The 12,675-nt window shown below is 41.1% G+C and overlaps 2 protein-coding genes across 3 annotated transcripts in view; both read right to left on the bottom strand.

Moving 5' to 3' along the window:
- Positions 1-12,675, bottom strand: part of LOC131519895 (cationic amino acid transporter 3-like) — a 236,902-nt gene that overhangs the window by 72,661 nt on the left and 151,566 nt on the right. The window lies entirely within an intron of this gene.
- Positions 1-12,675, bottom strand: part of LOC131519890 (cationic amino acid transporter 3-like) — a 63,901-nt gene that overhangs the window by 11,804 nt on the left and 39,422 nt on the right. The window contains exon 1 of one of the 2 annotated variants that reach the window (XM_058743447.1): positions 11,700-12,237. The exons of the other annotated variant lie outside the window; for it this stretch is intronic. The gene's annotated coding sequence lies outside the window, so the exon portion shown is untranslated. Of the gene's footprint in view, positions 1-11,699; positions 12,238-12,675 lie in introns of those variants that run through there. 2 annotated transcript variants of the gene reach the window in all.

Below are 12,675 nucleotides of genomic sequence, written 5' to 3'. Positions count from 1 at the left end.
TGAAAACAAAAAAAATCAAATAAAGGAAGCTAGATATTAGGTGTGTTTTGGTATGCTTATTGAGAAAAGCTGGATAGAATAGAGAAAAAAAGAGAAAGGGAAAATGTTAAAAAAAATAAAGTTTTCAACCATAAAGTAGAATAAAATAAAGAAAATGAAATAGAATAAAAATTAAAAAGTTAAAACAACAAAACAATAAAAAGAATTTTCTCTTTCTTTATACAAGAAAGAAAGAGAAAATAAAGAAAGAAAAAGGAGAACAACCTAACCAAAAATGGAAGAAAATGAACAAATAAACAAAGGATCCAGCACACAGAATGAAACCTAAATGAAGTTACATCCAGTTTCTTCTATAACTGAAACTTTGCAGCACACTATAGTCTGCAGACTAATAAGCCTATGGAAGGGGTTTGTGCTGGTCTTCTGGGGCTGTGCCTGGAGGGCACAGGTGGATGGGGCTTTGTGTGAGGGCTCCTTCTTCACTTGGTGGCACTACTTAGCTTACTAGGGTCATCTGTGTGTGTGCACACATGCACATGCTAGATGTGAAAATGGCTTCACCCAGCTCCCTAGTCTCTGGCACAGGAACCCCTTGCCCTCACCGACCTGTAAACTCCCTCCTTTGTCTCAGGTTTTCATCTGCTCCCCACCTCTTCCCTGTCAGTATCCAAACTGTCTGTCTTCCAGGTGGCACCTTCCTCCAAAGTTTTATCTGAGATGGAACTGTGTTTCAAAAACCCCACACTTCAGAGACCACTCCACTTGGACCCATGCCAACTCTCTGGGAGATTGGTCTTCCCCAGCAATGTCCAGGTGCCAGCTTGTCTCAGAAAATATTAATGCAATTACACTGTGGCAGAGGTTCAGAGATTATGACAAATCACAACACACAGCCTGTGCAACACACAGAGGGCAGTTTTGCTGTCCTTTGGCATCTTTGTTCCAATACCACAGCAAACATGGCTGCTCTCTGGGGTCAGCCTGGAGTTTTGCTAGTGGGGAGGCCATATAACCTCTATCAAATGCACTGTAATCAGGGGAAGTACTTCTTCTCATGTGGCACCCCTCAAAACACATTGCCTGCTCCAAGGAATTCATCCTACTTCCTCACCACAGCACCGCCAGGCACTGAGCTCTGAAACTTCACACTCTGCACTCCACTGTTTATAGAATCCTGGCAGCAATGAAATCCTCTCCTTTTTCCCTGTCAATGGTTTCTGGGAACAGATTTTTTGTCCAGTCCCTTGCGAGTGTTTTCACTTTTTCTCTCCAGCTACTTCCAGGGAGAGTGCTTTACTTGTGCAATCCCGATGTGCTTCACTCTCCCCCTTTCTCTCTGTCTTCTCTCCATGAAAATGGCTCCCTACACTCCAAGGCTCTGCAGCTTTTCTCTCTACCAAATCACTTCTCCATACCACATACCTGGCAAGTTCTCTGGCTCCAATTATGCAAAATTATATTGTTCTGTGAATCCTCAGATCAATTTCTTAGGTGTTCAAAATGGTTTAATGCTGATATAGCAGTGTTTCAGGGATGAGACAATCTCAGGGTCCCTATACTACTCTGTCATATCAACATCTCAGTCATGAAAACCACCTATTTTTGAGAAATAACAAAGAGGCATGTGGGGCCAGGACAGAATAAGTAAGGGGGAAGCAGGAGAGGATGATCAAAGAGAGAAGCAGGAAGCCTGATCCTTCACATAGGGTCTGAGAGTCACCGTGAAGACTTTGGCTGTTACTTTGGGTGTGATGGAAACCCTACAAAAGTTGATAGTTTTACATGTTGCCTACTGATTTTAATGTTTGGTGAGCTAAGTATTGGGTTCTCAGTTTTAAAAAGGTTTTGTGGGGCGCCTGGGTGGCGCAGTCGGTTAAGCGTCCGACTTCAGCCAGGTCACGATCTCGCGGTCCGTGAGTTCGAGCCCCGCGTCAGGCTCTGGGCTGATGGCTCGGAGCCTGGAGCCTGTTTCCGATTCTGTGTCTCCCTCTCTCTCTGCCCCTCCCCCGTTCATGCTCTGTCTCTGTCCCAAAAATAAATAAAAAACGTTGGGGAAAAAAAAGGTTTTGTGAGCTAAATATTGGGTTCTCAGTTTTAAACAAGGCATGAAAATAAGTTTTGCAGAGCTCTCAATAGATAACTTGTGGGTATGAAACAAAATGAGGGTTGAACATGCTGTGTTCTTGCATCCGCCTCCCTGACTAGATGCCAAAGAAGAAATTCCATTCACCAGCATGGGAGAATAACATGATGAATTGACTTGACTGAAGCTGTTCACTTTCTGGATTATCTCTAGACAGGACTCCATCACTTATAAATCAAACAAAAGTCATTCTAGCATCACTCACTATTTAATGTTATTCTCTAGCATTATTGTGGATAATCAGGAGCTGACATGAAGATAAAAAGATGTCTTTCTGTAACCTGGTGAAAATAAGGACTGCAAAGATAAGGGTAGGTAGACTCTCAGAAAGAGGGTAGGAATCATGTGAATCAGGCACTGCAAGCCTTGAAGAATTACATCTATGAATCCAGTCCCAAGCCCCAGATGCCCCAGGAAGAACTGTCAGAAATGTCTGAGATGCTCAGAGCTGGAGAGAGAAAGGGCCCCAAATGGAAGCCTGAATACACATTTCTGAAAAGTAAAGAGTAACTGTCATAACCTCATTTCCCCCCAGGAAACAGGGATGAAAGCTTCTATATCCACATGGCAAATCCAAAAAGTTATATATTTTCTTAACACAAATCAAGAAAGAATGGCCACCCAACCACCATTTATAAATGTTAAAAAAATACACACTTGTGTGTGTGGAGAGATGAAGTGTAGAGAAGGAGAGAATTATGGGGTTGTCTCAGCTGGGAAAGTAGGAGAGACAGAAGTCAGTTTTCACTATGGCATTCTTAGGATTCTAATGGGGGTGAGGGGAGGGAAATATAGTAAAATCTGGAAATGTAAATAACCTAATTTCTCTTGGCAAGGAAACAAGCCATGTACTCCTAGTTTCTGTGTGCTGTGTTTTCCCAGCTAAGGACCATCTACTCATCCTCCACTCTCAGCACACTATGATCACCACCCAGTTCTAGGGTAAAGAGACTCCACAGATTGCCTCACATCATAGTCCCAATCTCATTTCCCTTCTCTCTGGGATCATTACAGAGGTCCTGTGTTATCTTTAAGACTTCAAACATGTATAATAAAAACGGGAGTAGCCCTCAAGTAGCAAAATAATAGACCTAAGTGGCAGTGAACATCTTAGGTCATTCATTCATTTAATAAACATTAAGCACCTTATAAAAGCCAGTCCTAGTGCATGATGCTACAAACACAATGGGGAAGAAAAAGATGTGCCCCCTGCCGACATGGCACTCATTGCTGTCAACAATGTTCTTATATAAATTGTGTAACCTGAATCTAATGATAAAAAATGATCAGTGTACAAAGCAACCTTCCAAAGAATATTGATTTGTTATAAAACTGACCTGTACTGTTCAAAACTGTCCATGTCAGGAATGACAGGCTGAGGAACTGTTGCAGATTAAAGGAGAATAAAAAGACATGACAATCAAATGCAATGCAGAACGCTGGACTGCACAGGGATTAGGCAGAAACATTCTGCTATAGAAAAACTGGACATTTGGGGCGCCTGGGTGGCTCAGTCAGTTAAGCGTCTGACTTCGGCTCAGGTCATGATCTCATGGTCCGTGAGTTCGAGCCCCGCGTCGGGCTCTGTGCTGACAGCTCAGAGCCTGGAGCCTGTTTCAGATTCTGTGTCTCCCTCTCTCTCCGCCCCTCCCCTGTTCATGTTCTGTCTCTCTCTGTCTTAAAAATAAATAAACGTTAAAAAAATTTTTTTAAAAAGAAAAACTGGACATTTAGTAAACTTTGAATATGGGTCATATTTTATTCACACACACACACACACACACACACACACACACACACACTGGAGATAGCAAACAAATGTGGCAAAATATTAATAATTGCTCAACCATGGTAAAATATAAATGGGTGTTAATTATACTATTCCTGCAACATTCTGTAAGTTGGATATTTTTCAAACTAAAAGGGTAGAAGAAAAACAAGAATGTCCCCATAGTAAACGTTATGGATTCTTTTTCCCTGAATGCCCTTTATAAACAACCTTGTCATTATACTTGTTTGGAATCGAATCCCACCCTGAATGATCTAGCCCCAAATCAGGAACTTTAGATGAGAGGAGTGGGTGAGAAGATAGAGCTCTCTTGGCTTTGATTTACAACCAAAACTCAACAGCAAAAATTACTGGAACAAAACCACAACCATGACTCATGTTAGCACGGTTTTTAAAATTCCATATCCTTACTGTCATTTTGTAGGATGAACACAGACTAATAAATCAGGGCCCTAGACTTCAACTCTAGAGGCATTGGGAAACACGTGAATGGGCATGAGGCAGAGAAAAATGGGATCTGGCAAATAGGGGTACCAGGTATATGTGCAAAATTTGGGGATACATTGAGGGGGGACAAAGAGAACGAACATTTGTTGAGCTGCAAGTAATGTACACATGCTATTTCATTTAACCCCCATAACATCCCAATTAAATAAGTATTATTATTTCATTTTACAGACTGAGAGTTTAGACAACAGTCCCAGGCTCATATAGCCAGTACAAAGAAGAGCTAGAATTTGAATTTTGTTCTTTATTATTTCAAAGATGATAATCTTTCTACTGCATGCAGCATGCTACCTCCACAAAAAGTCAAGACTTCAGGCAATAACTATTAAAGGAGTATTTGAGCCAGTTATTTTATCTGTGCCAGGGTTACCTTCTGCTAATCTCTTCCCTTTCCTCACAAATAGATACTGATCAGCCAGAGCTGCAAGTACTGGGACCATCAAATATGAGAACTACAATTAAATCTTATCTTGCTAAACTCCAAACCTAACCTAGGGTCAAATGGTCTCCAGACTATGCTTTTAGACACCAAGTAAGATTCCAAAGCATCCATGTAGCTATTCCAATAGTTCTGGGATATGATGTTACAGATAATTGTAATTCCTACCCACAACTTCAGCCCATCTCCTTTCACTTGGCTTTTTGTGGAAATACAGGGTAATAGATCTTTAGATGCCAAGTATAAATTGTCCTCCCACGACTTCTTTCATCATCCTATTCTTTTATCCAATTTTTTCTAGTTATTACCTCATTATTAAAATGAAATAAACCCACATTCATGCAGTTAGGGAGCGCTGGAGAAGAAAATGAAACCTTGACTCTCATTGTGTAAAGGAAGATGGAGAACAGACATTTTCTAAAATGAGAGCCCAATGGCAGGAAGATGGTTACAATTTCTTGGACAACCTAAATATCTCTAGTTTGGGATCCCAAACCTCAGCCATCACCCAAGTCTTCCAGACAACAGTCTGTTGGCACATAGTGTTAGGAACAATCTGTTACAAAGGACAGCCCCAACTGGAACATAGGAGGTTAGAATGCAGATGGTGACAGTTTAATGACTATAGTTTAACAAAACATTTTTTAAGCTTCCTAATTCACCTGGCTACTTGCTCCCCAGATGTGGCTGCCAATCAGGCAGACTAGGAATGTGTGCCAGAAACTGAAATGTCCTCTTCTCCTTAACCCAGAAGAACCAGTACCAGAAAAACGTCAGCTCGCTGATCATTCCAAAATTTGATTAACTACTTTCAGAGCTAAAATGGCAGAGTGTTGCTGCAATAGGACTTCAGCTATTTCAGAGTGATCATTCTGACTTGGTTGTTGTTGAAAACAGGAGACCTGATCTTGTAGAAAATATAAAATGGGCATTAGGATTCCCCATTGTGACCCATGTCTGTGACCAGCTCTGAGCTCACAGCACCTAAAACAAAGTTAGTATTTATTAATCATCCATGGACATCAGGCATCAGTAAGACCTCTTTGTCTGTTTTTGGATCTCTTCATTATTTTTTTTAAGTTATTAAGGGATATGAACTTGAGATAAGGAATAATGGGCATTATGAACATGATATTGGTACAGGAAGATCAACAGAAAAGATAAAGGGTTTCCTTTCTATTTTAGTTTCAAAAGGAAGAAAACCTCAAATATATCCAGAAACAAGGGGATTGACAAAGCAGCCTCTAAGGATCCTGACCTTATTCGGGGAAAGTGCATAAAAATTTGGAACAAATCTAAAGAATTCCATCTGAACTCATTGGTTTCAGATATTTGGGGATCACCAACCTAGACCTCAGTTCAATTCAGATGACATGAAATCACTTAGACATTTAGAATCTTGTCCACAGTAGACCTGTATCTAGTAACTTCCTATGGTTTGCAAATATTGCATGTCTAAGGCCAGCTTCCTGCCATACTCTCTGGTTCACCCTCCTGCTCCATAAGATTGGTAACTCTGAACAATGAGATGCCCTCAGCTCTCACTAAGATTCACCCTGCTGCCCTTGAAGCAGGATAAAGCCCTGAAATACATTCTTCCTGATCACTACATGCAGCCGATAAATGAAGTGTAAGTTCTCTCTACCCTTCCTTCCGGAAAATGACACTTTCCTCAAGTCTTAAAAAGATACACACACACACACACACACACACACACACACACACACACACACACACACACTCCCAACCAACCTGCAGTTTCCTCTTCTCTGTTAAGTCCAAACTTCTAAGATTGTATTGCCAAGGTTCTTTTTTCACTGTTATTCTACTACTTACTCCTACTGCTAACTTTTGTGGCTCCTGCTTGGACAGAACAAATCTTTTCCCACACATGCACATCTTGCTAGCATTAACATCAGCCATCACAGAGACTGCCTTTCTCTGCCTAGAACAAGCTTTTTCCAAATTTACTCAACATGACCCTCCTTCCCCAAGCTTCTCTAGGCACACCTACACAGAAATACCTGATCTCTCCAGTATTCTCCAGTATGCTCTCCTTGCCCCCTGATCTCCCCTCATTAATGTCCACTAGCCAAGAACTTTGCCCTAAGTAGACACCCAGTTAAGGAAGAGGGTAGGAATCAGTGGGTGGTGAGGTGGTACTGGGAGCAGAGCTTCTGCCTGATGTTGCTTCTGCTTGCCTTTCCTTCCCCAGCTGAAGCCTAAGGTACAGAGAATTAAACAGTCACGTCCAAGGAAGTCCGAAGATTTACATCCCAGTTTGGTTATGTCAGAGATCCAACACAACAACTGAGGCCCAAGTCGCTTTCACCACAACAAAGTGAAAGTACAAAGGAAGTAACCCAAGTCAGTTGAAACAAAGTGCATTATCTGTGACCTTTATGATTTTCTCCAGTGTCATCTCTTTGATGTTTGACAATTGAACAGATAGACAACACAGAGTTTTATTACTTCCACTGCTTTACTTTATTTGGAAAATAAGCCAACTAATGCTTTCGCCTTAGGCTACATGACATAAGACTGAAGCTGCATAATTGCATTTAAGGCTAGCCTGAAGAAAGGAGGAATGTACAATGCTCAAATGATTGAATGGTGTGTAGAACATGATTTCACCTGTTTCAGGATTTTAGGAATGTATCTCTGAAATTCCTTTAGATTCTAAGTTCCTGGAGAAAAGAATTTTCTCTATTTGCTACCATTTTTCCTGTACTGTCTATAAATAACTACACAAATGGATTCAATGTACTTTGAGCTGGGTCTGAGTGAGAAATTTGATCGTTCCTCAAGTAGAAGCCACATAAAATTTCTAAGTGAGAAGGACTGGATTCAATCTTTTAAAGATAAGATTTCAACTAAGCATAAATGAATACAAGGGAAAATTCCAAGTTAGAAAATTTAGGCACCACACTGATTCTTTGTGCAAAAGAACTGTAGCAAAATCAACATTTTTCTTCCCCATAAATTATCAACACCACCACTATTATGCCAAAATCATAATGCATTCAGTTACACACAGTGCAAGAACAATGGTGGCAAATACAGAATCCCCCTGTCTGGGAACTTACAACCAAGGGCATTTCGTGAAGACCTACACCCTGCCAAAATAAGTGAAAGATACATAAACTGTGAACCAGGAAGGGTATTCCTCAGTCACAGCAAGAGTATGTCAAGATACCAGATGGCTTCCTAGTTGATGGAAGGTAAGAGTAGTAAGGACCTCATTTTCCAGTGTTGGCAAGACTACTGAGTATGTTCTGTGCACCATGAATCAACCTGAGAATGCTGCAAGGAAGAGAGGGGAATTACCCCCATCTTGGCCTTGTGTATATCTGTTTCCCAGGAAAACATCAGTTCAAGCTACATTGTCAGCCTTGGACTTACTCTAATAAATAGACCCTCTTTTAGGCCTTCCTTCCATGCCCCCCCACCAAAAACACAAAACAAACTTCATCACATCTTGAAATAGTAAATCCATTTTGCCTAACTAAACAGATCCAGATAAATATTTGCTACAGATATTAGTAAAGATCTAGATACTAAAATATAAGAATAATATAAAAATAATTATTCTCATTCTTGGTCTGTGCAGAAAAGGAAAGGAGAACCCATTGCAATAGTAATAAATGTGTTTCTTCTCCTCTGGGGATAGAGAAGTAAAGGTCAGGTAGCTTCCCTGAAAAGTTGGAAAGAAAGCTGAAGTAACCAAATTCAGCTCTTACTAAGGAAAATAAATATCCAAACTAATCTCCCAGGAGTCTTCTGAGAACAACCTCACCAAATGGATCACTTACCAGACATCCTCCCAACTGGAATCTCACTTTGTGGTATACTTTGCATGTTACTTGAAAGCAGCCTTTGTCTCCCTTTCTAAAATAAAAATTCCTTAGGGTAGAATCTGCTTCATTTTTTCTCATAAGGCTTGAAACCCTTATTATGCAAGTAAATATTACCAGGTGCAACCAAGACTTCAGCTTGAAGGCATGGCAACCCCCAAACTCATTAGACCAGGAGGAAACACATCCACCTCCACCTACTCACCTACCTACCCTAGCACCTCCAGGCCTACACCTCTCAAATACCATTCCAGTCTGGCAAAAGCTGAATTCTGAGTCAGTGAAAACCCATCCTGATGCAAACTAACATGATCCAAACAAACTCTATGTAGATCAAACACATCCAGCCAAATATAGACCCAAATCTATGTAGATGTAGAACAAAACATGTCTGCTTCCTTCCCACAATGACAATGGAGTCCCTGGTACATGCACACACTACATTAGCATCATTTAACCATTATTTGGGTATACAATCAGAGAGCCATAACTTTTGTAGAGGTTGTGTAGACTCCATATTTTCTAGTATCATTCTAGGATGGTTGTGAAAAGGCATCTTTTCATAGTAATTTTGGGATAACTGCAGAGAAGACAAAGTTAAAAGCAACATTCCGCATTCATGATTTGACACATTTACAGGTTTAATTTCAATCATAATCCATTTTTGAAATTCTTAATATTTCAAAAACACCAAAACAAGATAATCAACTTGACAAATCAGAAAGCTTGAGCTTCTGCTTCTAAAGGTCTTCAGAAATTAGATGCACTACCAGGAAGAATCAGAATTAGAATTTCCATAAAAGAATAAGAAAGAGATCTGGGGAATGCCAGTCTGCACATGCAGTTAAGGGATTAGAAAGGGATGTGATACATTGATGTCAGCAGTGAAAATCAACTTCTTCTCTTCTTCCCCCTATGCTTCTCCATGCCCTTTTCTCAGCCCCAAATCCTGTCAACACAGAACACCTAATAAAAGTTCTCAGGAGAAACCAGTAGAAGGAAATCCATCTGGCTGTCTACCTTATTTTCCAAACAACTTAATGTAGGATGGCCTTTATCTACAGTGAGCACTGATCAAAAACCACTTTTTCCAAGAAGCTTTGTTTAATACTTTGTTTTTTCCCCCAAGCCCTTCCTTTCCTTGAAGGCACAGATTCTAGAAATCCATCTAATAATCCCATCTATCACTATACTCTTGTCTCCACTTTTAGACTAGTCATTTTGAGTGGTCAGAACCACTGGTTCTTTCTTCTGTGTCCCTCTTCACAATATACACTCTCAATAATATACTGCACACAAGGTGGTTTTGGAAAGCCAACTATCTCTCTGGTTATCTTCTTTCATATCTTTAAATGTGTCCTTCTGTCCTCCCATGTAAGGACTCAACTGTCTCTTTCTCTCTATCCTCTCTCACAAGACTGTGCTTGTTTCCTCTCATAGCCCTGCTGTACATCTTCAATATCTCCCTTGTAATATTAATTTGTTTGGCTTTGTTTTGTTTTAGGAATGTCACCAGATTATCTGAGTCATGTGAAAGTTGTATCATGACTCAAAGTGCTGTGTTCTTATCCAAATAATGGTCAATATGATTTCTCCATCAAGACCCATCTGTCTCACCCCAGCTCAGGCATTATAATCTACAACAAATAACTTCTGCCACCACTTTTCAAGGGACACTCTATCTATTTTTCCTTATTCTTTCTAATCCCCACTCTGCTTTGTGATTTCTGCAGTAATAAAATAAAAAAGGGATGAGAATAAACCAAAAGAATATAATTGAAAAACTATTTTGATTAATTTGGAATATACTTGTTGAAGAAAAATGGACTTTCCACATGATTTTGCTAAACTAAGGTTAAAATGAATCTGCCTTCTGGAAGCACATAATATGTCTCAGTTGATAATGGACAGAAGTTGCCCAAGAATTGCCAGAGGGTAAGAGAAAGACAACCTAGAAATAAACACTTGCCACATATAATCAATAAAACAGGTGCTGTGCTTGGATAAGTGTTATCTAGGCTTCTGGTGTTTGGGCACTGTCCACATGTACATGGAAGTCAAGAGGAGGGTGGAGAACAATTTAATATTCCAATTGCTTTTAAAATTAAACAGTTGCAAATATACTTTGGGATAACGGCAAACTGCCTTTAGGAGACCCAGTGTTTTAAGACCAATAGGGAGCCAAACCCCAGGAGAACTTGGTAAAATTGCCTGCTACAGCCTGAGCTTGCCTATAATCAATCCCCACCACAACTTTTGAAAATTAGATAAGAAAGGCAGGGAGAGACATTCAGCAGTTGTAAAAATAGATATCTAGCTCTTTGAGCATGGAGGAAGAAGTCCCTCAAATCCTCTGTCATGGTGGTGGACCACTTTATACAGCTGACCTACTACTCTGCAAAGTCCCCAACAATGTCCACCCTAAGAGGATATGATACAGAGACTTAAAATTTCCAGTGAGAAAGCATGGCAAAACACGAAGGAAGCAGCAAAGCCAGGTGGAAAAATATTCATTAATTCAAAGAACAGGTGTAAGCATACAATGTGCTGGGCGCTGTGGGAAAGACAAAGATGGATAAAACAAGCTTGGCACCAGGTCAGAAAGGAAAGGCAAGGGAGGAGGACAGGGCAAAGAAGTAGGAAGGATGCCAGAGAAGGTCAAAGGAATAACCTCCCCTAATTAATATTTTCCTCAGCAGAGCTGAGAAGGTTTCTGGTCTGGAGGAGAAGAGAGTGCAGGCCTCTAAACCACTCTGACCCCAGCAAACCTACTTGCCATTCCCAAACTCTCAAGGTCTCTGATCTGCACGGCCCTCCCCCCCATCCAGAGTCTGGTTCTGGCGCTATGAAATATCCTCTGCTCTAAAGCCCTAGTCCACAGTCGGTGGAACTCCAGGCCAGCCTTCTTGCTCTCTGGCTCTGTCTGCATTTTCTTGCCAAACTCTGTAAATAGGAGAAATCGCTTACCAGGTGCTTTTCCTACCCCAGAGGAGGAAGACCTGAAAGAAAGGGTAAGTAAAACCCAGGGAGAGGGAAGTTTACCCAAGCAGAGTCAGGACCAGGAGTGGAGCTTAGCTGGGCCCACAGGGAGTTGGGGCATCCCAAGGCAGGGCCTTCTGGAGGTGGAGCCCATGAGAGGCAGGGCCTTAGACAGGCAGGGCCCTCCAGAGGCGGGGTCCTCAGGAGGCAGGGCCCTCAGGAGGCGGTCACAAGGGAATGGTAAAGAGTAAAGGAAGTAGATTAGGCAAAATCTAGAGGAAAGCTGGAGGAGGGCGATGGAAGACTAGTGGGACCCTACATGAGTGACTTGGTGGACTAAGAGCTTAAGTGGGACTTTGTTGGAGACTTTTTGGAGGCAAGATGGAATTTAAAAGGAAACAAGCTTCCCAGGGTCCTGGGTTTGGAGGAGGTCCTGGTTGGCAGGAGGAGAGTGAGGGAAGCCATGTGGAGTCCAGTCTATGTCATTTGGAGGCCACTCCCAGATCCAGCTGAAGAGTCCTCTAAGCAGCTCTTTAAAAAGGATGGAAGCACTCTCTAAAGCTGCCTGTTCCAGAATCTCCTACTAGGTTCCTCTATTATCACCATCCATCCTGCCCTCTCACCCATGTTTCCCATCACTCCAGGAATAAAATTAAAAGAGATATGGCTTAGGCTTCACCATAAAGGACTTTCTGAGATAGTCTTTCAGAGTTTGTAGCATATTTTAACTGAATATACATTGAGCATTGTGCTGGAGATTATATATATATATATATATATATATATATATATATATATAGTCCCTGTCTAGAGAGCTTCCTACTCTAAGTAATCAAAACTAGGGCTGCCAAGACCCTGAATGGTGACCAAAAGAAGGTGCCATATCATTACCCTTATTTGTCTTTCTCTGCCTGACTTATTTCCCTTAGCATAATACATTCTACTTCCATACACGTTGTTGCAA

The sequence above is a fragment of the Neofelis nebulosa genome, chromosome 8, assembly GCF_028018385.1.
Source record: "Neofelis nebulosa isolate mNeoNeb1 chromosome 8, mNeoNeb1.pri, whole genome shotgun sequence".
Taxonomy (NCBI): domain Eukaryota; kingdom Metazoa; phylum Chordata; class Mammalia; order Carnivora; family Felidae; genus Neofelis; species Neofelis nebulosa.
Note: the sequence above shows the minus strand (reverse complement) of the source record. Positions and strands in the feature narration are given on the sequence as shown.